Source organism: Pituophis catenifer, unplaced genomic scaffold (genome assembly GCF_029215685.1).
Source record: "Pituophis catenifer annectens isolate HBS135680 unplaced genomic scaffold, rPitCat1.0.hap2 SCAF_7, whole genome shotgun sequence".
NCBI lineage: Eukaryota > Metazoa > Chordata > Lepidosauria > Squamata > Colubridae > Pituophis > Pituophis catenifer.
In genome coordinates this window covers 14937423-14964136 of record NW_027256887.1, presented here as the reverse complement: position 1 = coordinate 14964136, position 26714 = coordinate 14937423, and positions in this window count along the sequence as shown.

The window sequence follows — 26714 nt, the reverse complement described above, 5'->3', positions numbered from 1 at the left end:
GTTACTATTTGGGACCCTGACATACACATCTGAAGCAAGGGTGGTATTCACTTACCTTCGCTACTGGTTCGCAAATATGAGCGTGCGCATGCACTCACTGCGCTCACATGCGCCACCTCTGCGCATAGACAGAGCCTTCTTCGGTGCATGCACAAAGCATCAAAAATGGGATGTGATGACGTCTGGACGGGTGGGCTGAGCCTCCCGCAGCCGCCGCTACCAGTTCGCCCGAACTGGATAGAACCAGTTGAATACCATCACTGATCTGGAATATGGAATATGGAATGGTGCATAAGTGTACCAGCGTGCCTACAGTCCCTGTCCTAATATTCCTTTTACTTGCTCTTTTCATGTATTCAAATTATGTTTATACTTTTACCTGTTATCTTATATATGCTTGACAAATAAACTTATGATTATGATTATGATATCAAGACTATGGAAGGTTGAGCTACAGTCAGCATCATATTCCCATTCCCCATCCAGACCCCCTCTAAAAAGTTGCAAGGAGAATCAAAGAGTTCTCCTTTTTGGCTGCATTTTAGGATTACATCTACTCCTAAACTGAATATAAACTACAGTTTGTTGAAACAAGAAAAAAAATTATCAGTTATTCAGAGCTTGGAGTTGGTTTGATTCAAGCAATCCACAGTTAAGGTTAATTGTAGACTATTGGTTAAGCAGCATGGGATAAAAACTTCCAATTTCTTCTCCGTGAGCATGCTGAAGTCAGAGAAGACTGGGCAGCTAGGCAGGGAAGAATCCAGGCATGGTTTAATAGAAAATCTGAGCCCACACGGTCTGCATAGCCAATGTATTTCCAGCCTTCTTCCCCAACTTGCATAACACAGCTTAGCGGCTTATTTGGACCCAGCTCCACTTACCTTTTATAAGCCCTTTCAAATTGCATTCTTTTCAGGACTATTTTTTTTTTTTTTTTCTGGGAGAAAGTCATACTGAGTGATCAAGCAGACTTTGCGTGCGAACAGCTCCCAGTTTAATCCGGTTAAAGCTGGATATAAAGCCACACTGAAATTTTTTTCCCTAATAACCAAGACTCTCTGTCAGTCAATCAAAGCAATACTGAAAAGTTGTATTCTTGTCAGGGACACAAAGGGTACATTATGAAATGCAAAAAGGAAAGGAATATCAGTGGTGGTAGGAGAAGAAATCTTGCCAGGAAAATGACAAAACAGCACTCAGAATAACAGATTTGGAAGGAGCTTTGGAAGTCTTCTAATCCGTCACCAGAAACCACTCATCTTTTGCTTTACTTCAGTATAACTTCAAGAAGTTTTCCTTCCCTCGAATGTAGTTCTTTCAACCTTGACCCCATCAGGATCAAATTCCAAGTTGTGGGCAGAATTAGCCTGTAATATTGCATTCTAATCACTACACCACCAGGACTCTGCAGTGACCAGAACTTGATGCAGTGTGTCCTCACTAATGCAGCAGCACTATCACTTCTTGTGATGTTGATACTGTCTCTCTGTTAAAGCAGTTTAGGACTGCATTGATATTTTTGGCAGCTGCAGCCCACTAAGACACCTAGATACCTCTCATAGCTACTATTGTTGAGCCAGGCACCACCTATTCTATAAGGTAAAGTTCCCCTCGCACATATGTGCTAGTCGTTCCCAACTCTAGGGGAGGTGCTCATCTCCATTTCAAAGCCGAAGAGCCAGCGCTGTCTGAAGATGTCTCTGTGGTCACGTGGCCATCATGACTAAATGCCGGAACACTGTTACCTTCCCACCAAAGGTGGTCCCTATTTTTCTACCTGCATATTTTACATGCTTTCAAACTGCTAGGTTGGCAGAAGCTGGGACAATTAACAGGAGCTCACCCCATTACGCGGCACTAGGGATTCGAACCGCTGAACTGACGACCTTTCGATCTACAAGCTTGGTTCATCAGCAAACTGAATCAATCTGATGGCGGTACTGTCTATCCCACATTGTTCTATCTTACCAAGAAGTAAGCTGTCTACTTTGTCAAATGTGGTCTAAGTAAAGTATGTTCATAGTATTTCCTGATCCACTAATTTAGTCCTTTATCGAAGCAGGCAATAAGATTTGTCAGTGTAGAATGACATTTCTCCATATTTCATGATGCATGTCAAAAGTAGGGGAGGGTAAAATGTTTCAGATTAGAGATTTTTCAAGCCCAAACATGATGACCTGCTTGTAATACTTTTTTTAAAAAAATCAAGCTTGAAACAGCTGTTCAAACCATTCTAGAAATGTTCTGAGTTTGGAATTCTTCCAAAGTAGCTGGAACAGCATCAGAATGCTGCCTATAAAGTTGGAACAGCTGTTTTAAATTCCAAATAGGTCGTTTTAAGTGTGAAACTTTGAGAATGTGGAATATTTTGCACCATTGCTAGTCAAAACTTCATTTATAGTAAGGTGATTTCTGTGGTATTGATTTACAGCAGGGGTGTCAAACCTGTGGCCCATGGGCTGGATATGTCATGCATGGGCCATGCCTACCCCAATTTAGTGAAGGGGGGAAAGTCGAGATACATCACGTGATGATAATGTGATGTCGCAAGTTTGTCACCCGTGATTTAAAGGGTCTCATTCAATCATTATGTCAAGATAACAATGGACAGTTGATCGTATGAAGCAGCTCAACATCATTGTGCAAATCCAGTTTATAAACAGTTTATAAACAGTCATTGTTTAGTTTCACAGCTGAAGATCAAAGATCAAACTGGATTCAGATAATAAGCCTTCCTAAGGTCCTATTATACTGATTTAATAAATAATTCACCCCATAAAAAATTGAAGTCATTTCCATATTTGTAAAATACAAATGAATACAAAATTCAACAGAATGGATTGGAAAGAGAATAGCAATAGCATTAGTACTTATATACTACTTCATAGTGCTTTACAGAAATAGTGTCTAGTGCCTTTTTTTTTTTTAAAGACTTGCTGGAAAAGATGTTTACATGCACAGCTCACCATGAAAGAATCAAGCAATTCAATGTATGAATTGCTGTGCAATTCTTCTCAATCCAGCTTCAGGGAGAACTCTGCTTATTTCCCCAGAGCTTACTAAACAGTTGATCAATATCGATTTCATCAGAGCTTAACAGTTGTTTATAGACATGGAGATGGAGACAGATATTATTTTTGATCGTTCCACTAATTTTCAGAAAATTATTGGATTTCTATGAGACAATTCTGTCTGGAAATGAACCCAGGAGAAAAAAACCTCTTGAGTAGTCTAATTTCTCTCCTCATTTGTTGCTGTGATGATTTTTGAAAATGCCGGAAGAACATTAGAACAATGGCCCTGGGAATCATATTCACAAAGGGAGAACTCAATTTCCAGTCTTCAGTATGCAGAGTTGGCTAATAACCTCCACCTTTCCCATATCACAATGCTGATATATCATAGCATCTTGATATCAGCTCGATTCAGTGCTTACTCTCAGCACTAATTTGCAGAGCATGGGGTTCTGCAAAGACATCATACATGTCATGAAACCTTCATGAAAATTACATCATTTCCACATGGCATATATTATGCAGGGGAAATCATCTGTACCATATATCAATGGATATAAAAAAAAACATTAATAGAGCAATATTTCTATTCAGGGGAGACTAGTGATATGGAAAAGCCAGAGACTTGTGATCTTTTATGCTATCTCTTTTATAAAAATATTCAAGGAACTAATCCTTTTTGGGAAACTCCCAAGCAGGTAATCCAAATATTTGATCTGATAATCAAAGTTAATAGATTTATCACTAAGTGCTGTGCATATTACCTTCTGGTTAGCACGATTTAAAGTACCCAATCTCTCCTATAAATCAATCACATGTGGAGAAGTAGCTTTGTTTTTAGGAATTACTCCAGTTGTCTTAAACTGTTGGATATTCTTTTATTTGTTGGATATTCTATACTCTGATATCCCAACTGTCATAACAAACAAAGTAAACCAGAAAAGTACTAACCGGTGTTTTAGTTCCCACATTTACTTGGAAACACAAAGGAGATAAATATTGTCGAAGAATTATCTCATACCTACAAAAAATCTCTTTGAAGATGCCAATATTTTAATTGGCTTTTTTGTTTTTGCAGAAAGTTGGAAGAAGCTATTTCAACCATCAACTCTAACCCCCCATTCAATGCAGGAATTCAAAATAAAGCTTCTAGCATCTTTTTAATCACGTTCTAAGAAAGGAAACTTATGTCTTCTTTCTCATGGATTTTAAATGCCTACAAATTTGAACTTTACTCTTTTTCCCGTTAAGTCAGGTGATTTACCCAGGAGCCTGAGTGGCGTAGGAGGCTCCTACTAAGGCAGCATTTAACATCCAACTGCCTGCAATTACTGCGAGTTCAATGCTCACCAGGTCGATTCAGCCTTCCATCCTTTCTAAGGTGGGTAAAATGAGGACCCTGTTTGTGGGGGCAATAAGATGACTTTCTATAAAATATACAAAAGTATGAAGGCTATTGCTTAATGCATTGTAAGCCGCCCTGAGTCTCCGGAGAAGAGCGGCGTATAAAAATAAATAAATAAAAATAAATAAAATTTACCCATCCCTACCTTAGCCCAAAATTTATGTAATTTCCTGCCCAATTACCAATACTTAGCGTATTTTTCAGAGTATAAGACACACTTTTTTTCTCCCCGAAAAGAGGGTGAAAATTTGGATGCATTTTATACACCAAATGTAGCCCCGCCCACCCGGTGGACCCCACCCTTTGCCCTCTCCTCCCAGCAATTTACCTCCTTGCAGCAAGCAGCAACAGCAAACAGCCTGTTTCAGCTTCAGCACAGCCTGATTAGCACAAGGAGTTGATTGTCGGTTGGATCAGCCTCCCGACCCTCAGCTGTTTCAGGCTGCAAGGATTGCCATTGCCTATTGCCGCGAGGGCCTCCGCTGTTTGCTGCAAGGAGGCAAATTGCTGGGAGGCAGATTTTTTTTCTTGTACTAATCAGGCTGTGCTGAAAATTAAAATGAAACTAAAGCAGCCTGTTTGCTGTTTGTTGCAAGGAGGCAAATTGCTGGGAGACAGAGGCAGATTTTTTCCCCTTGTTTTCCTCACCAAAAAAGATAGGTATGTCTTATAGTCCAGAGCGTCTTATACTCCAAAAAATATGGTATCTTGCCTGCCTTGTCTGACAAACTTTCAAGATCATCCAAGGATCAAGACTTTATAAAAAGTCAGAGTATAAGGAAAACAAGCTATTTATATATATCTTGACACAAGGAGAACTGTTTCTTGGCAATTTAGAGGGTATATGGAAGAACATAATGAAAAAATCCACATTATGATATTAAATCAATATACATAAACTGCTAATTCTACATTATAAATGTTCTATGAAAATTTTTAGCATTATCCTAAATCTAATTATGGAGAGGGCTAGTCGAATTTCCAATGGAAGGTTGTTTCCAAAGGTCAGCGTTACTCCTGTGAAGAACAATATCTAGCTTTATCCCCCGTCCTGAAAGTGGGGAACATCAGCTCTTTCTTACCCAGGTGACCTTCCAGGTCAGACCAATTCAATTTGGTATAAGCAGTTCTGGAGATTCTGTCAATAGGAACCAAATCATAAAGGGCCTTATAGGTCAAATCCAGCTCTCGGAGCCCTTTTTTTTTTTTTTTAATTTGATTTATATGCCGCCCTTCTCCGAAGACTCAGGGCGGCTTACAATGTGCTCAGCAATAGCCTTCATCCTTTTTGTATATTTATACAAAGTCAGCTTATTGCCCCCACAATCTGGGTCCTCATTTCACCTACCTTAGAAAGGATGGAAGGCTGAGTCAACCTTGAGCCTTGGCGAGATTCGAACCCTGCAGTAATTGCAGGCAGCTGGTCTTAATAAGCTTAATAACAGGGTGCCTTAAACCCCTGTACTACCAAGGCTCTTTAGAAACTATAAATAACAACTTCACCAATTTACAGTAAAGGCAGTTTAGGAAGAAAATAAAGACATACCCTCATGAATATGAAGGATACTTTGATTTTTTAAATGGGAATTACTTTGGTTGCCAGAACTGTTGTAACCTCATGCTTTTTATTTTCTCAATCTCATTAAAGAGATTCTGGACAGCCCATTTGGTGCAGGGGGTTAAGATGTTGGATCAGAAGCCGGGAGACTCTGAGATCTCAGCTTCTTTTAGTTTTAGAGGTCAGCTGGGTGACTTGGGGCCAGTTATTCTCCTTCAACTTTGAAAAGAATGCAAAGGCAACTGTTACAGTGGTTATGTCGGCTGTGTAGGCAGCTCTATTCAAAGATGCATTTCCTGCCTCTCTAGGAGTTGCATTTAGCTGCTCCTGTGAGGCATTTTCTGGTTCCTGTCATGTGTGTGTGTGTGTGTGTGTGTGTGTGTGTGTGTGTGTGTGTGTGCGCGCACACACACACACACACACACACACCTAATGATGGCTTATCTCATTTAACTGCATTTTGATTCAACTTCTTGAAACAGCAACCACTTCTGAAATTGTTGTCAAGAGGGAGAGAGAGACAGGGAGGGAGGGTGAGAGATCATAAGCTGGGAACAAGAGGGAAAGAGGGAGGGAGAGGGAGGGAGAGAGAGGGAGAGAGGGAGGGAGAGAGAGGGAGAGGGAGGGAAGGAGGGAGAGAGAGGGAGAGGGAGGGAGAGAGAGGGAGGGTGGGAGAGGGAGGAGAGAGAGAGAGAAAGAGAAAGAGAGATAATAAGCTGGGAACAAGAGGGAAAGAGGGAGGGAGAGAGAGGGAAGGAGGGAGAGAGAGGGAGAGGGAGGGAGGGTGGGAGAGGGAGGAGAGAGGGAGAGAAAGAGAAAGAGAGATAATAAGCTGGGAACAAGAGGGAGAGAGGGAGGGAGAGAGAGGGAAGGAGGGAGGGAGGGAGAGAGAGGGAGGGTGGGAGAGGGAGGAGAGAGGGAGAGAAAGAGAAAGAGAGAGATCATAAGCTGGGAACAAGAATAAGAGAAATTTATAGGAATACTAAGAAACAGTGGCTTACACTGGGAAGGGAAAGTCAATCTGGAAGAAGGGCATCATAAATCTGGTCGTGCTGTTTTTGTTCATGTGTTGATTTTTCACAGATGGACAAATGGGATGAGGTTAGGACTCCCCAGATTTTAGCACCCGCCCTACAGAGGTTCCTGTTCAGTAAAATAGGAGTTGCATGTGTGCTGTGGTTGAATGCAAGTGGGAACGCAGCTATTATCAGATTTGGATTTATAGCTACAAAATGTAGGGTTTGGTTTCAAGTATCCTAGCTCTGAAATAGAGAGCATTTTGCAAGAGTGTGGAAGCACTTTAATCATTCACAGTCCAGTACAGAAAAGTGTCAGTGTATAAGAAATTATGAGCTGGGATAGCCATAACAACAAGTCAGCCAATGGGAACTGTTTGGTGACTAAGAAACAGGATCTGTTCTGAGCCATGGGAGATGGCTCGGAGCCTGGGCGTGGTTTAGCTTAACTGGTCTGTATATAAGAGTTTGTCCTTGGATTATAGATTCTGTGCTTCTGGATTCTGAGTTCTGGTTCTGGCTTCTGCTGCATGAGTATTGTATACCTGCATCATGCTTTATATTATTGTATATAAAGAAGTTTCTTCTATAAATGAATCCTGCTGAATTATTTACTTGTGTGCTGATTGGATCGCTGCAAACTCTAACAAAAGATTTTTACTTTGATCCTACACGTAACAAAAACCTCCAGCAAAAGCTGCTTTGGATTGTACCTTTTAAGGTTTTTTTGAGATTCCAGCCAACTGAAAAGAATGAATATAAATACTGGTGTTATGTGGAATCTCACATTCCTCCAAAGATCACATTGGCCCTGACAGTTATTGACCTTCCAGAAGCTCTTGAGAACTTAGTTCTGTGCTTGAACCTGAGACCTTGAGTGTGTGATGGAGCCTGTTTCCTGGTTGTATTGATTGTATGATATTTCTAAACTTTTTCCTCTTGGCTGCTATGTGTATTTATGTGATTGTTTTTTGTATTTTTAATGGCATTAGATATGCAGAATCATGAGATGGGTAGGCCATATAGATCCCATGGATTACGCACTTCTACTGACTTATTTTATATTTGAAATATTTAGTTGAGTTCTGCTGCAGTAGGAAGAATGGCCATAACAGCAAGGAGGTGTTCTCGCTTCCTTTACCATTTCCCTTTTAAGGGAGGGTGCTTGTTGTTGTTAGTTGCGAAGTCGTGTCCAACCCATCGCGACCCCATGGACAACGTTCCTCCAAGCCTTCCTGTCCTCTACCATCCTCTGGAGTCCATTTAAGCTCATGCCTGCTGCTTCAGTGACTCCATCCAGCCACCTCGTTCTCCGTTGTCCCCTTCTTCTTTTGCCCTCAGTCTTTCCCAGCATTAGGCTCTTCTCCAGTGAGTCCTTCCTTCTCATTAGATGGCCAAAGTATTTGAGTTTCATCTTCAGGATCTGGCCTTCTAAAGAGCAGTCAGGGTTGATCTCCTCTAGGACTGACCGGTTTGATCTCCCTTGCAGTCCAAGGGACTCACAGGAGTCTTCTCCAGCACCATCATTCAAAGGCCTCAATTCTCTGGCGCTCAGCCTTCCTTATAGTCCAACTTTCACAGCCATACATTGCAATGGGGAAAACCATAGCCTTGTCTATATACACTTTTGCTTCATGGTGATATCTCTGCTTTTTAGATTTGCCATAGCTTTCCTCCCCAGGAGCAAGCATCTTTTAATTTCTTGGCTGCAGTCCGCTCTGCGGTGATCTTGGAGCCCAGGAAAATAAAACCTGTCACTACCTCCATTTCTTCCCCATCTATTTGCCAGGAATTGCAATAACCAGGAAAACCATTTTTACTGGAGGCTTAGACTTAGTGAAAAGTACCTCTATTTCAGCCCAGTTTTCAACATATTGTACAAGTTCACTTTTAACATTCATTGAAAGAGGTTATCTACTTCTTGGATTCCAAGCCTGAATGAGCATTGTTTGTGATACAAAAAATACCCTCTTCAAAAAAATTTTTTTTCAAAAAAACAACTAATCATTAGATAATTATATCAAATCATTTAAAGCAGTTGGAAGTCCAAGTAAGTAAACAAGCTTTTCCCAGAAAATAATTTTAAAAGGACCAGCCTTTTTTCAATGGAGAAGGGTATAGATTTTCTTTTAATTACAAAAATTGATTACTCGTTTTTCATTAGAGCCTGTTCTTTTCAACACAGGTTTCAAGAGGGAACAATAATGAAAGTGCAATTAACATGAGAAGAGGAGGAAAAAAGGAGCACAGTTATTTTTAAAAAGTTATGGTGGACAAAGGATACAATAGGTCTGATTCAGCATTAAGCTGAATACTTGCAAAACATTAGGGTGATAGGTTATTTTTTTAACAAAAAAATCTGTACAGTTGCTCATCTATCAACTGACTCTGGGTGGCTCCCAATCAAAAATTCAAAGACCTATAAATCAAATTAAAAGTTTAATATGATTAAACTTTTTAAAAGTTTAAAAATTTAATTTTTAAAGATTAAAAGTTTAAAATATTATAAACAAAAACCTTCTGACTACAGAACAAAAAAAATTATTTTATATCTAAGGAAATGTTCACCGTCCCATGGCAACTCAACCCAATAGAGCTTCAAGCACTATCCCTGCTTTACACCACAAGTGTCAAATTTATGGTGTCACATTGCCATCACGTGATGTTTTGTGATGTTTTCCCTATTCGCGAAGCTGGGGTGGGCATGGCCTGTGCAAGGCGCATCCGGCCCACAGGCCGCCAGTTTGACATCCTTGCCTTACACAATGCCTCAGAATTCCAAAGAGCTCTCATAGAATTATTTCAGAGACTGCAGGTTGTTATACAAAGCCAAAATGATGATTTAAGTGACAATCGGGTTATCAATTCAGTCAAGAAATCAACTGAAATGTCATTTGATATGCTGACTGTTATAGTGCAGACATGGCATTAATATCCCGAATCTAGGCCAGTATTCAAGATAAGTAAAAATGGAATATTTGTTATTTAGTTAATGGAATGTTGTTCCTTTCAGTCAGGACAAGACTGCTTAAAGGTTCCTAATAATTCCTAATAATGTATCATTTTACAGATTCTTATAGATTAACAGAGTTGGAAGGGACCTTGTAGGTCATCTAGTCCAACCCCCCACCCAAGCAGGAGCCCCTACACCATTTCTGTCAAATGGCAGTCCAGCCTCTTCTTGAAAGCCTCCAGTGATGAAGCTCCCACAACTTCCGAAGGCAACTTCTGTTCCATTGGTTGATTGTTCTCACAGTCAGAAAATTTCTCCTTATTTCTAGGTTGAATCTCTCCTTGTTCGGTTTCCACCCATTATTCCTTGTCTGGTCTTCAGGTGCTTTGGAAAATAGCTTGACCCCCTCCTCTCTGTGGCAGCCCCTCAAACACTGCTATCATGTCTCACTTGTCAGACTAGCCACGCCCAGTTCCTGTAACTGTTCCTCATATGTTTTAGTCTCCAGTCCCCTAATCATCCTGGTTGCTCTTCTCTGCACTTTTTCTAGAGTCTCACCATCTTTTTTTATAGTGTGGTGACCAAAACTGGATGCAGTATTCTAGGTGTGGGTCTTACTAAGGCTTTATAGAGTGGTATTAGTACCTCACTTGATCTTGATTGTATCCTTCTGTTAATGTAACTTAAGATTGTGTTGGCTTTTTTGGTGGCTGCTGCACACTGCACACTGCTCTATGTGGTTCTTCAAAGCACAAAGCAGCAAGGATTATGACCACATAATCCTACAAATTCTACAAATTCAAAGTCTACAAATTCATATCTTCCAGTGGAACAGGGTTCATAGACCAGTGTTTCTCAGCCACGGCAGCTTGAAGTTGAATGGACTTCAGTTCCCAGAAATCCCCAGCCAGCCTTAGACCATCAATAAAGTCTATGAATATAGCAGCTGATCTTAATAAGAGCAGGCATTCTCCCTCCACTCATATGATTCATAAAATAACAACATGGGAGTTCCCTTGAGGCTTACTGCATCAATGTTGTTTCCAGCTAACTGGTATTGCAGGTAATTGAGGTTTTGATTTTGTACTCCATCCTTCAGTTGTGCAACGAACCTGGATTTTGGAGTACCTTGAGCATTTCTATTTTGACTTTGGATAGCTCTGGATATTCACTTGAGTAATCATCCATATGTGTTTTAAGTACCCATTCCTGACCCTTTGAAATAATTCTTGTAAGTATACATTTAGGCCAGTGGTGAAATGTAAAATTTGTTACTACCAGTTCTGTGGGCGTGGCTTGGTGGTGGGGGGTAATGTGACTGGGTGGGCGTGGCCAACTTTTTTGCTTTTTTACTTTTAAAAGCATTTTTTTCTACAACCTCTTCGGCCGAAGAGGTTGTAAAAAAATGTTTTTAAAAGCCTCTGACGATCAGGCAACTCAGTTAAGATCGTCGGCCGAAGAGGTTGTAGAAAAAATGCTTTTAAATATATATAAAAAAGCCTCTGATGATCACGTGGCTCAGCTGGGCATGGGGGGGGGGGTGCAGGGATTTTTGCTATCGGTTCTCCGAACCACCCGCCGCCATCGCTACCAGATCGGGCGATCCGGTCCGAACAGGGAGCATTTCACCCCTGGTTTAGGCCATAAATTTAAAATAAACAAGTAAGAGTAACGTTACCTTTCTGCTTCTTTCTATTGTATTTTATTCTATTAAGATTCTATGAATATATTAGAGGAAAATGCGAAGGAAAATGAAGATTGGAGAATTAGAAAAGTTTGCAAGTTTAAATAGAATAAGGATGAGATGAAATTCTGGCTGGGAAATATGAGTAAACTTAATAATAATGAATCTGGCTTTATACTGAGACTACTGAGGCAGTGAGCTACTAATAGCTGCCATGGACTCTGTTCAGGTATTGAAATCACAATATATATTGAAACAATGCTAATCACGGATGCTGGAGATTTATTAATGGAGACATGGATTCAGATAATAATTATTATTGTCAAAGACAGTTCAAATGGAGCAGTTTTATTATACCGCCAGAAGGACTTTAAAAAAAAAAACAATTTTACAAGGTTTACGCCAGGAAAACTATCATAAGAAATACCACTCTAGCTTATAGAGTAAGAAAAAGTTATTATACTTGAGAGATGGCTTATTATTAGTATATATTATTTCTACGGTAGTAATAAGAACTATTTTGTCCTTCATAAACCTGCAGTTTAGCTGGAGGTGAGGAGACACTTTAATAAATGGCAGTTTCATAAATATATTCTGGTTAATTCGTTCCAGTTTCAGTCAAAGCCTTAAGGTAGAAGTGGACTAGTTCAATTCCTATAACACTTATTGAGATGTTATAATAGAAATTTGAAAAGCAAGAAACTTTCCACTGTAGATTAGTCAAAGTGTTTTTGTTATGAAAATTGCTATATAATAGACTGAGATATGCTAATGTTCCAATTGCTTGTTTGCTTCTTATATGAATAACATAGGCTGAAACTGGAAAATGACTGCAGAAACAAGCATACAAGATTGTCTAATGCTATCTCTCCACAGGCATTGTGAGCAAACAGTTGTGTGAGTATGGGCATGGTATGTCTATCCTCTTGATATTTACTATTAAAAATATTCATAAACTGATTATACAGACAGACCATTGGATTAATATGTGTATTTTCACCTGTAGGAAGCTAGCACTCACCCCCTCCTAGAAGAATGAAATATTCTGGGAAAAGTTAAAGAGGCAGAATATTATATTTCCCTGGATGAGAAAAGGAGAAACATGTTTTAAAGACAAAGCAGCTTCCTGCACCTCCCTGCCCCCCCCCCCCGCCTCCTCTTCAGCTCCAGGGTGATGGGATTAAGGCATGGCCCTCAGGACATGATAGGATTAGCCCTCTACCCATCTCACCACATGGCACTTGGGAAGATTACATCACCCAGCAAGGCTCAACCAAATTTTGACTCAAAAACACAGCCTGCAGAGATGCCCCTGCATGGCCCCATGGGAGTATGACAACCAATCGGAATACAAGCTCAAATTTGAAGCCCAACAGAGGGCATAAAACTAAGGAACTCTCAGCATCTCTGCCCCTTTTTCTGCTCAGGAACTCAAGCCATGTGATCCTATCCACCATTAAATCATCTTTCAGTCTCCATGTTTACAGTGTCTTTTTCCCCACTTGGAACTGAACCCAAAAGAATATTTCTTCCAACACACCTATATCTATCTCTACAAGAACAAAATTTTAAACGCTGTGGGTGGAATTTGTACAGGCAATAGTTGTATCTTTAGTAAAGACTTGGCAAGCTAGCTACTTTCAATTCCCAGAATGCCCTGAGAAGCATCTAACATGTGGAAATAGGATTTCATTTCAGATGAAAAAAAGATTTCATTTCTGTCTATGAAAGCAAAGGAAAGGGAGAGGAGGGGAAAGATTCAAAGCCCGCGCTTAATATGGTTATAAAATAAGTGCTCTCTAAACAGTACTGCAAGTGGTCTTTTAGGATATTATAGAGATCAATAATCTTTACAGAATTTCTATTATAACTCTTTGACCAATTTTAAATGGCTGCTGTGGGGATAGAAAGAGCTGCCAAATATGCTGCTCCAATGTAGGTGTTTCACAGAAAACAGTGAGGTTGGAAACCAGTAAATTTTTGACCATAGTTAGACACAGGAGTAGAAGCTCAGTCTAAGACACAGATCCCAGACTACAGATACATCATAAACACAGTGGCACACAAAAATCTCTCTCACACTGGCAGAGAGAGAGAGAGAGAGAGAGAGACCAGTAGTGGGATTCAATTTTTTTTACTACCGGTTCTGTGGGTGTGGCTTGGTGAGTGTGGCATGGCTTGGTGGGCATGGCTTGGTGGGCGTGGCAGGGGAAGGATACTGTAAAATCTCCATTTTCTCCCCACTCAAGGGGAAGGTTACTGCAAAATCCCCATTTTCTCCCGATCAGCTGGGACTCAGGAGGCAGAGAATAGATGGGGCGGGGCCAGTCAGAGATGGTATTTACTAGTTCTCTGAACTACTCAAAATTTCCAGAACTGGTCAGAACCTGCTAATACCACCTCTGACACACACACACATTATGTAAGTTGTGTGAGCTCACACACAGGGACACAATTCTGATGAATGTATGCATACTTTCTCTGCCCATTTGATTCATTTGTGCTCTCTTCCTTGTCGGCATCATCACAATGCCACACATACAATCCTTGCTACTTCTCTCTTATGTATATCTCCTAGTATGAAGGAGAATTTTTTAAAAAAGGAATGGAACATGATCAGAAGCAACAGGAAGAAGGAGTGGTAAAAGGAAGAGCAAAAAAAAGAAGAGAGTTATGAAGTGGAAGAGGAAATATAAAAGCCCATATGCTACCTCTAATGCAATGTTTCTCAACTATGGCAATTTTAAGATGTGTGAACTTCATCTCTCAGAATTCCCCAGCCAAAAAATTGCTAAAGTTGAGAAACCCTGCTCTAACACTCTCCATTTCAATGTGGTCACTCATTTCTCTTTGGCCCTCCACTATTAGAAATGTTCTCCTTCCTTTTTAGACAAAATCGCAGTTGTTCCATCACCTCCTGCCACTTTCTCCAGCAAGAACATCTATCCAATCAAAATTAACTTGGGACTTGGAAAAAGAGAGCCACCGGGAAGTAATCTGGAATAAAACTGCTGGAATGTTGGCTGACCCTCAAGACTGCTGGTGTTAAAAATCCAGACCTTGGATATAAGAAAAAGTTATTAGCCTGCACTTCCTATCCTTGTGCATGTAACTCAAGCATTCAGTCAGAACAATTCTTTTCCCATGTACCAGAGTGGGCACTTCATATTTTAAAACTGTCTTTCAGCTAGATTCTCTTGGAACCTATGAGGCCTCAGACAATGATTGGAGTCTGATCCAATGTCCAAACAGGCTTTAAAACTCTTCTTCTTTTTTTAAAGTCCTGTATAAAGTTGGACGAGTGGTTCAGTGGCTAAGACACTGAGCATGTCAGTCGAAAGGTCGACAGTTCAGCAGTTCGAATCCCTAGTGCCGCGTAATGGGGTGAGCTCCCATTACTTGTCTCAACTTCTGCCAGCCTAGCAGTTCAAAAGCACATAAAAAAATGCAAGTAGAAAAATAGGGACCGCCTTTGGTGGGAAGGTAACAGTGTTAAGTGCACCTTTGGCGTTTAGTCATGTTGGCCACATGACCATGGAGACGTCTTCGCACAGTGCTGAAATGGAGATGAGCACCACCCCCTAGAGTCGGGAATGACTAGCACACATGTGAGAGGGGAACCTTTACCTTTACCTTATGAAGTTGGAAGAGCCATCTTTTCAAGTTAAGGTGACTATAACAGTTTACATTATGGCATTACTGCAGTTAGATAATATTTGTAAAATTGATTGTGTATATGTATGTGTGTGTAAGCATATACAAACATGTATACACACATACCAGGTTCCAGCGCTTTCTAATGCATAGAAGTCAATTGGATGATTTTGAGCCATTCATCTCCTCTCAGCCTTCATTAAGCATCAGGTTTTCCAACAAACTGGCTGAGAAACATAATCCTATGTCACATCATGCTTTGCAGCTGAACTTAAGTGAGCATAGTAGAATGCAAGTTGACTCTGCAACCAAGAGAGACAATGCTAGGAAAAAGGCCATAAGCACAAAAAGAAATGTATCTCACAGTTATGTGTGCGAAATAGGTCACATGTGTTTATGAGCAATATTGTGTTCTAATTTTTATAGCATAGCATAGCATAGCATAGCATAGCATAGCATAGCATAGCATAGCATAGCATAGCATAGCATAGCATAGCATAGCATAGCATAGCATAGCATAGCATAGAACTCTTTATTGGCCAAGTGTGATTGGACACACAAGGAATTTGTCTTCGATTCATAAGCTCTCAGTGTACATAAAAGCTATAAGTGATAAATCATGATCATAGTCATCCTAAAAATACATTCATCATAAATCATAAGATACAACACTTAGTGATAGTCATAGGATACTAAATAAGCAATCAACATAAATCATACTAGGAAACTAAATAAAACAATATAAATCGTAAAAATGCAAGTAACACAGTTATAAGTAGAAAAGGAGATAGGTAATAGGAAAAATGTGAAGAATAATTGTAATGCAACCTTACTAAATAGTTTGACAGTGTTGTGGGAAATAGTTATTTATCAGTGTGATGGTATGGGGAAAAAACTGTCCTTGTGTCTAGTTGCTCTGGTGTGCAATGCCCTGTAGACTGCAGAAAAAACAATTGCTACCAACCTGCTTTCCATTGAGGATCACAAATTGAGTTGAATATCACTTACATATACTGCCATTCGATGTAAGCTTACATCAAATAAATAATAACATTAATGTTATTACAACCTAATTTATTTACTGATAGTCCTTGAAATACAATCGCAATGGAGTCTACCCATTAAGGTCATGTGGTGTGATGGTTGTTAGGTGAACCATCTCACCTAATGACCCTCCCATACCTGTTCTCCCCAATGAATCATTAAACGAAAGCCAAGTTAAGTGAAACACATGGTGCCTCAGGGTGGAGGAGTCCTAGCACAGAGCCAGGCCCATCTTCCCTGGTCCTCCCAAGGTCTTTCCTATTCCCCAAGACAACCTGTCCTCCCTTCCCACACCTGGGGTCCCCACAGGATTTAGGCCTGATTCCCACCCCACCAGGCCAAACACCCTCCTTGTCACTTATTTTTTGAAGAGCTCTGAGGCCTTCCAAGTGCTGGAATGAATTGCTTCTTTGTACGGCTACATGACACAATTCTGGAAACAGCTTCCATTTTGTCCTACCCGCAAAATGGCATTCAAATCACGGCTGCATAGCTCAAGAACAAACTGTGTTTTGCTGCCTTGAGGAGGTCTGCGGGTTTTCTTGGCAGACCTCCTTAAGGCAGAAAAATGAAGCCATTTGTCTGGTGGCTTTTGTCCCAGCCCACAAGCAGATGGGACAAATTGGCAGCCATATTTGAGTTACCTCTATGTGGACCAGGGACACTTAGCCTGCTCTCCTTCCTCAACATGAGGTCCAGAGGGCTTCAAAAGTTAAATATGATGGGTGATGGGTATGAGGGGAGCAGGCCCGAGGCTCAGTGGGGTGGAATGGGGAAACAGAGGCACCGCAGTATCACTTGGTCAGTTGTAAGGGCAAATGGCTACAGGGTCACAGCAGCTGTTGTAATTTTGAAACAGTCATATATAATTTTGGGGTATCTGTTTGAGCATTTATTAAATGACCTGTTGTATGTCAAGGACTCCCTTTATTGTACATCTAAATTACAGCAAATAATTTGTTCCCTGTACAGTATATACATATACAGTATGACCATGCAGTGAACATTTCTTCTAAAGGCATATGGTTATGTTTTTCATTCATTCTTTTTCTTACAAACTTTTTTCTCTAATATTGTCTAGATATGTGTTTAAAAAAAAATCAAGGGGATGTGCAGTTCCATTTGCATTCTGTGTTCTGCAACACAGAAAGGACTGAAAAAGTCTAAACTCAATACATTCTTTTAATTTTTTTTTTAATACTGCAGGGGTTCTGCATCCAATGAAGGTTATGTGAATGTTTACAGGTCTGGGCATTTATTAGTTAATTGAATAGCTATGTCAAAATAGCAGAATGTCTGCTAGTTATCTTTACTAAAATTTCAGTTCTTCGAACTTTATTGCAGAAAACATGGCAGAAATTTCAGAACAGCCTTATGATCCGAGGATTTGTATGTATAGAGTTCCTCTCTGCCCAACAATTGAAAGATGAAATTACTTCAATAAAACTGCAGGAGGCGATGTCAATATAATACCTTTTATGCCCATGTCCCAAGAGGGACTTGAAGGTAAATACATCTGGAGGACACCAGAATGTCCGCTCCTGCTTTAACATAAGCAGGAGCTTATGTTAAAGCAGCTTTGTTTACTGATCAGCAGCCACATGTTATCCTTCCTCCAATGTCATGCTCCACCTAGGCAGCCTAATTTGCACTTGCTACAGTATTTAGTGCAAGTATGGCCACACAGCTGCAGGTTGAACAAAAGAGATTTCTCTTGTCAATGCTGATCCTCAAAAGTAGCAAGACTAGACAAGCAGTGTATTCCGATGACCTGTAGATCCTTGCAGGAAGCAAAGGAAGAGGTCAGTATCATAAATGAACAGCTCATCACCATACCGGATTTATCAAATATTGGAGATCTGTTCTAATAAGTCTAAAGGGGTTCTCCAGTGTATTCAAACATGCCAAGAAATGCTACAGAGAGGGATGGGCTTCAAAAATTTTAGCAAGGGGTTCTCTGGCCAGTGGCTGGGTGGGCATGGCCATGGTGGGCGTGGCCTAGTCGGCCTCCTGCACCACAGTGGTGGGGAGGCATTTTTGCTCTCCCCGGGCTCCGGAGGCTTTCTTTGAGCCTCCAGGAGGATGAAAACAGCCTCCCCAGGCTCCGGAGGCCCTCTGGAGGCCGGAAACAGGCCCATTTCTGGCCTTCCCGAACTACCAATAGGCCGTTTTTCGCCCTCCTTGAACCTCCCCGCACACCCTGCACTTACCTGCATCCAAAACAGTCTGCATAGAGACTCCTGGGAGGGGAGGGGTGGGCGGGGCCAGCCAGGAGTGGGATTTGGGGGTTCTCCAAACTGCACAGAATCTTATTTCTGTGGGAGTGGGATTTGAGAGGTTCTCCCAAACCCTTGTGAACCTCCAGCAGCCCACCCCTGGCTACAGCCACACTTGGATGGCATAGTAACAAGGCAGAAAGGCAGGCATCATGTTCTTGGCGAAAGGGAGATGGAGAAAAATTAGAATTCAAAACATAACTGAGAAGTCATCTTAAGTTATAGGGGAAAAAAGAGAGTGTTTCAAGTGAAAAGGGCAGCATGATAAGCAGTGAGGATCTGAGGCTGAGATGAGGAGCAATGCAACTTAAAGGAGGAGAACTGTGGTCAGAAAATCACCTGGCTTAGTTGTTCAAAGAGATGTAAATTGAATTAAGCATTTTTTGCGAGATGATTAAGGATAGGATTGTGATTATAGTATCCATGATTCTGTTGGGGAAAGGCAGTGTTTTTTCAAAAAATATCTACCAGTGCTTATGAAGTAGTTGTTTTTCAAAAATTCAAAGATGGATGACCTATTGATTTCAGTTTAAAGTAACTTCTTAACCAAAGCTGATGGACTAATAAACACCATGACCTCGGTATATTCATTACAACTTTTAAAGTAGCTGGATTACTCATGTGACTGACATGAGATGCTGGCATTCTAAACTGGATTTTGGATGCCATCATGTTAAATTTCAGTTGTTAAATAGCTCTGTGATTTTCATTAAATAGTACATTATTAGCATCCATATGACTAATTAAATCATATAAGACCATTGTGAAGAAGGGAATTGCCAAACCTTAGCAGTTAGAGGAATGATTGGCAGCAAACAGAATTAAGAAAATGAGAATATTCCTGCCACTAAGACTAGTATTTATGTAATAGTGCGATTCCAATTTAAACTTGAGAATTATGACAGAACCTTTTTTTTTAGACACATTGTTGTGTACAGGTCCTGCAGACTGAAACATAGACGAAAATCTCCAAACTTACCCTTTATGCAAAGTTGGCATGTTACGATGAACTTTTGTCATCTCAAATAGATAACACAACATCATGGTTGACAGAAGAAAAATGTAATTGTCACTGTACCTATTCCCTCCTTACAAAAACTATAGTTATTAAACCATTGTTTACTGAATTTTCAGATTTTAAAATCCTTACACTTATTAATTCTGTGTTACTCCAGGTATTTCAAATTACAGAATTGTTAATACTTGGGAAGGGTCATTTAGTTCACCAGTCATCCCTTTTCTGCTAGAATACAGATTAAGGAATCCCTGCCAGATTATTATTTCATCTTTGCTTAAACACAACCAGTGACGTAGAGTTACTTTCCTCAGTAACTGGTTCCTTTAGTTTTTAAGGCTAGGAATTTTTCTTCTAGTATTGAAATAACTTCTGGATTCTTTAAATCCATTATTCCTTATGGTGAACTCTGAATGATAAAATTACTGACTGCCTTCTCTGTGTAAAAAACATTTCTAGTATATGAAGAGTTGTTAACCTAATCTTGCGTAGCTTCTTCTCTGGTAATGTTGTACTACTAACTAGAGCATACAAAACATTTGCTAGACCAATTCTCGAATACAGCTCATCTGTCTGGAACCCACACTGCATATCAGACATAAATGCAATCAAGAGAGTCCAGAGATATTTTACAAGAAGATCCTCCATTCCTCTAACAGCAATAAAATACCTTATGCCACCAGACTCCAAGACAACTTTGAACTATGCCGACTTCAGTCTGACCTAAGCATAGTACATAAAATTATCTGCCACAATGTCCTTCCTGTCAATGACTTCTTCAGCTTCAACCACAACAATACACAAGCAAATAATCGATCCAAACTCTAGGTAAACCATTCCAAACTCGATTGCAGAAAATATGACTTCAGTAACAGAGTGGTCAATGCCTGGAATGCACTACCTGACTCTGTAGTTTCTTCCCCAAACCCCCAAAACTTTAACCTTAAACTGTCTACTGTTGACCTCACACCATTCCTAAGAGGTCTGTAAGGGGCGTGCATAAGTGCAGCAGCGTGCCTACCATCCCTGTCCTAATATTCCTTTTTACTTACTCTTTTCATGTATTTCATGTATTTCATGTATTCATGTTTATACTTTTACCTGTTATCTTATATATGCTTGACAAATAAACTTATGATTATGATTATGATTAACTATTATTCAGAATTTTCTAAGGCTAAATATTCTGTTTCTTCCATCTTTTTTTTCCCATAATTAAGAACAACTTAAATTTGAACAACTTAATTACCTTATGTTCAACCTGTTCCAGTTTATCTAGATCCAGAATTAGACACAATATTGTCTATATATAGGAGAAAGGAGAAATAAAACGAGAAATATTTATATGGTATGAAGAAAAACCAGAGTATATTTGAGATGTGGTGTGATCAATGCAAAATAAAATAAAACTAGTCACCCAAAAACAATGTTTATGTTGGTATAAAACAAAATTCACTTGTTTTACAACCACATCAGATTGCTGACTTATATTCAGTGCTCAGCTACTATTCCAAAAATGTTTTTACTAGTTCTGTTTCCAAACCAGATTTCCTTTATCCGAGCTATCCATTTAATCTGTTTGCAAGTAGAGAACTTTGCATTCATCTATTTGCATATTTAATATACCTCAAACTTTCTCAAGTTTGTTGAGAAACAATGAACATTCAAGTATAATTTTCAAACCAGTACAGTATCCACTTAATTACCATTCCATCTAGACAATACTTTGTTAGTATGTTTATCAGAATATCCTGAAATATTTTGAAAAATGCTTTGTTTAAAGATATGGGAAGTTTCCAGAATTCCCACAATCTAGTCAGCTGTTGTAGAATCTTTTAAGGTATCAGTGTGAGACTGATCTGCAGTTGTCTAAAGATGTCTATGGAGATTCTCAGTCATCCAGGTCATGCTTATCCTAAAGGTGCTTTTTCAAGAGGCAACTTGGACTTTTGGGTTTTTCTTTGAAGACATTTCACTTCTCATCCAAGAAGCTTCTTCAGCTCTGACTGCATGGTCAGGAATAGAAGGATTAATACTCCTTGCAGACAGCTGGTCATTTACATTCTTTTAGAGAGTCGTTGAGTCCACCTGGAGGTTTATCTGTGTCATCAAGGTCACCTGAGTGGTGGAAATGGATGTGGAGCCTTCATGGAACTATTGAAAGGACTGTGTTGTAGACTGGAGATAGATGAGGTCATATCTCTCCCCCTCTGTTACGTTTTGACATAGATGGCCTCTTTGATCCCTCTTTCAAACCAACAGTCCTCTCTGTCCAAAATGTTGTCTAAAGATGTTCCTCCTCACCTTTTGGAAAATAGGGAAAATATTTATCGGCCTCAAATTTATGCACTTTATCGCTTCCTGAAGATTTTGAAAAAAAGTAATACAAAAACTTTCAACTTGGACTCTCATCAAATTCCTTCTGTATGATTAATGTATATTGCACGGAACTTATTTTATTGGTTTGGGTCATTGCGTTTATCTTTTTCTACTGTTAGAACCAAGTACTCTGATACAATATGGATATTAATAAAGTATAGATAAGCAGAGCTAAGGAAGGTTGAGGGAAGACCTGTATCTTGTTAATATAAGAGACCAAAAATTGTTACTAAACTCTGATGTCCCAACAAACAGCAAAAAGGCCAGGTGAGTTCAAAAAGTGTCTTAACAAAGATGGGGAGAAGAAGAATATGAATGGTAAAAGCAGGAGAAAATCATTTATCTGGGTCAAAGTATAGTCCCCTTTTAGTAGCTCTCAAAACCCATTGCAGGTAATTGCAAGTCACTTATTTTCAACAACACAATTTTTCACATTAAAAAAAACAACAACAACCTCTCCTTTACGAGCTGCATTGGCTTTCGGTGGACTTTCGGGTGCGCTTCAAGATATTGGTGACCACCTTTAAAGCGCTTCATGGCTTAGGGCTGGGGTACTTATGGGAATGCCTTCTGCCACCAATTGCCTCCCACCGGCCGGTTCGCTCCCACAGAGAGGGCCTCCTCAGGGTGCTGTCAGCCAGAAAATGTTGGCTGGTGACCCCCAGGGGGAGAGCCTTCTCTGTGGTGGCAACTACCCTCTGGAACGATCTACCCCCAGAGATACGAGTGATCCCAGACCTCCGGACTTTTCGTCGGGCCCTAAAAACTTACTTTTTCCAGTTAGCCAGGCTGGCCTGATTCCATGTTGGTTTTAACGTTTGATGCTGATTTTAATTGAAATGTTTTTTAAAAAAAATTTGATTTATATGCCGCCCTTCTCCGGAGACTCCGGCGGCTTACAATGTGTTAAGCAATAGCCTTCATACTTTTGTATATTTATACAAAGTCAGCTTATTGCCCCCACAAACTGGGTCCTCATTTTAAATTATGGGCCAAATTTCATTTAATTATTATTAAAAATTATTTTAACTTTTGTGTACAAATGTTTTTATTTTGGCTGTTCACTGCCCTGAGTCCGAAAGGAGAAGGGCGTTATACAAATCTAATAAAAGATAAAGATAAAAGAATGACTTGAAAAATAAATCAGACTACAGAAAATATTTGAAAGGGCTAACTTTCAACCACATTGCTCTGAGAATGCCACCCACTCTTCCCTATGATCTCGAGAAGAAGAAAAAAATGCATAAAGGAAGGTTCCAGCTCACAAAGACATTTTCATCCTTTGATCGACTTAGGAGTTAAAGCTTTGATTTGATTTTGTTTTCAAAAAATGTAGGGCAGTATCCTATAGCTGTGTCCATGGGAAGGTCCAAACAGACAAGATGATAGCTATGGTGTTGCTAAGATGCTGAGCTTGTCGATCAAAAGGTCGGCAGTTCAGCGGTTCGAATCCTTAGTGCCGAGTAATGGGGTGAGCTCCCGTTACTTGTCCCAGTTTCTGCCAAACTAGCAGTTCGAAAGCACGTAAAAAATGCAAGTAGAAAAATAGGGACCACCTTTGGTGGGAAGGTAACAGCGTTCCGTGCGCCTTTGGCATTTAGTCATGCTGGTCACATGACCACGGAGAAGTCTTCAGACAGCGCTGGCTCTTCGGCTTTGAAACAGAGATGAACACCGCCCCCTAGAGTGGGAACGACTAGCACATATGTGTGAGGGAAACCTTTACCTTTACTATATCACTGCATATACAAAACAGGAGGCTTGGATTATTCTGTGACTAACATTCTGTATGTTTTGATATTTCCATCTCCACAAATAGCAATGGGCTACTTTGATGGAACATATTCCTACTATGCTCGCAATAGTTGTGTGAAATATTCTCAGATCATCCATTGAACTTTGGTTCTAAGCGTTCCTCTAGGGAAGAGGTCAGCAACCTACGGCTCTGGAGCCGCATGTGGCTCTTTGGGCCCTCTGCTGTGGCTCCCTGTCAGGTGATCCCAACACTGGCTGGCCCCGCTCCTCGTCCTCCCCTCCCAGTTACTCCTTGCCTGGCCTGAGAAGGTAAGGGCAACAATGGGGGAAGGAGAAGCGGCTAGGGTAGAGACAGAGAGATACAGAGAGAGGGGGAGAGAGGGGAGGAGAGAGGGAGGGAGGGGAGAGAAAGAGATGTCAAAAGGTTTTAGTGGTTCCCGGTGTTTTTTAACAACTGGTTCTCTGCCCTAATGACCGGCTGGGTAGGCGTGGCTAAGGGGGTCATGTGACCAGTGGAAGTGAGTGACATCAAGTTGGCCATGCCCACCCAGGTTTTGTGTTTTCTTTTGTGTGGGAAATGGGCCCAAATGTCTGTTTGAGTATTTAAGGTTGCAGACCCCTTTTCTAGGGCAATGTTTCTCAATCTTGGCAACTTGAAGATGTGTGGACCAACTCAGTTCTTGGAGTTGTAGTCCACACATCTTCCAGTTGCCAAGGTTGAGAAATGCTTTACTGGTTTTCCTCAAAAATATGCCCGCAAGATAAATGATGGCCTCTCCAGAATCCTGGTTTCCAGGGTGCTGAGCTGATACACAGAATCCAAGATAAAAAAATACTGGATTGGGTGGTGAAAAGGTGCTGAACCCCAACAAAACAGTATTAAAAGTAATGTAACCAGTATCATTATGTTCACACTACTATTATAACTATTTGAGTATTTTAGCAGGGTTACTGCACACACTATTTTATTTGCAGATTCCATGCTGTTCTCCTGCTGCATACTTATAGCTTTCAAGCTGCTTTATGATGAGAGGCATACTGTTGAATTTTCCTATACTAACAGGTCATAAGTCACACATAGAGCTATTAAAATCTAAAACATTTTAAATGAACAGAATCAACGGTAGAGACAATGAGCTCCTTTGTTCCAATTGGATTAATTGGTTTTATTTAAAACTGAGATCATGAAATATTTTCAGGGAATGATTTCATAACAGAGAATATCTATTAGAGAGAGGAATAGAAAATTGTATGGAGACCAAACTTTGGTTGCAACAACAGATGGGATTGATTTTTTTTGTATCTGCGTGTATTTAAAATTGTTGCTATTTGGAACTAAAGTGAAGCATCATAATATTATAGAGTTGGAAAAGACTTTAAAGTTTAGTGCAGGATCTGTTAGGAGACTTCTGACAGACTCTGAAGAATTCCAGCTAAAGAGAACTCATCACATCATGTGATAATCTCTTTGATTGACATTCAGAAGTTCCTGCTGAAGGCTAATCTGAACACACTGTCTTATAGTTTTAACACAAGACAGCATGAACATTTAAACAGTATGAACATTGGACACATTGGAACTGGCCCTGCACTCTGGTCCAAGACATGATTAATCCATTCCCTTTTCTATGGGACCATCCTTGCTATACTATATTTCAAAACTCTTATTATTATATTAGTATCTCTTTAGTTTTTTCTGCTGTAGGCTAAATAGACCAAGATCCAGGGGTGAAATCCAGCAAGTTCTAACAAGTTCTGGAGAACCGGTAGCGGAAATTTTGAGCAGTTCGGAGAACCGGTAGTGGAAATTTTGAGTAGTTTGGAGAACCGGCAAATACCACCTCTGGCTGGTTCCAGAGTGGGGTGGGAATGGAGATTTTTTTTTTTTAATTTGATTTATATGCCGCCCTTCTCCGGAGACTCAGGGTGGCTTACAATGTGTTTGCAGTATCCTTCTCCCAGGAGTGGGGAGGGAATGGGGATTTTGCAGTATCCTTCCCCTGGAGTGGGGTGGGAATGGAGATTTTGCAGTAGCCTTCCCCTGGAGTGGGGTGGGAATGGGGATTTTGCAGTATTCTTCCCCTGCCCCACCCACCAAGCCACACCATGCCCACCAAGCCACACCCACCTAACTGGTAGTAAAACATTTGGATTTGGATCCTTTAACTATTCCTCATAAACTTGAGTTCTAGACTCCTCAGTCGCTTGATGTTTGACCTCTGAACTCACTCAAGTGTGTCATTGAATGGTAGTAGTATTCCCAAGATTGGGGGTGGGATGTCGAAGCATGGCACAGACCCCAAATTCTGGATGGCCTCCACTCTGCTGTTGTTTTAAAAAGCCTTGAAGGTCCTTCACTCGGGCCTTCAGCAAAGGAGAGAACTTTCGCTTCATTGTGCTTTACATCAATGACCTATCCGATCATATTGAAAGCAGCTGTGTCCTCTTCGCCAATGATGTAAAATTATTTAATACCATTGACAATGCTGCTGCTCTACAAAGTGACCTTGGCTATGTGTCTGAATGGTCGCGTAATTGGCAACTCCAAATTTCAACTAATAAATGCTCTGTCCTACACATTGGCAATAAAAATCAGAACACCAAATACAAGTTGGGTGGAAATGATCTCGTAGATGATCCTCATTCTGTCAAGGACCTAGGAGTACTCATCTCAAATGATCTAAGGCCTAGAGCTCACTGTAACAGCTTTGCCAAAAAGGCATTAAGAGTTGTTAACCTAATTTTGCAAAGCTTCTTCTCCGGTAACATTGTATTGCTAACTAGGACATACAAAACCTTTGCCAGACCAATTCTTGAATACAGCTTGTCCACCTGGAGCCCACACTGTATATTGGACATTAACACAATTAAGCAGGTTCAGAGGTATTTCACAAGAACAATGATGTTCTTGTGCCAAACAATGATGTTCTTGTGCCAAACAATGTCGACTGGCGGCCC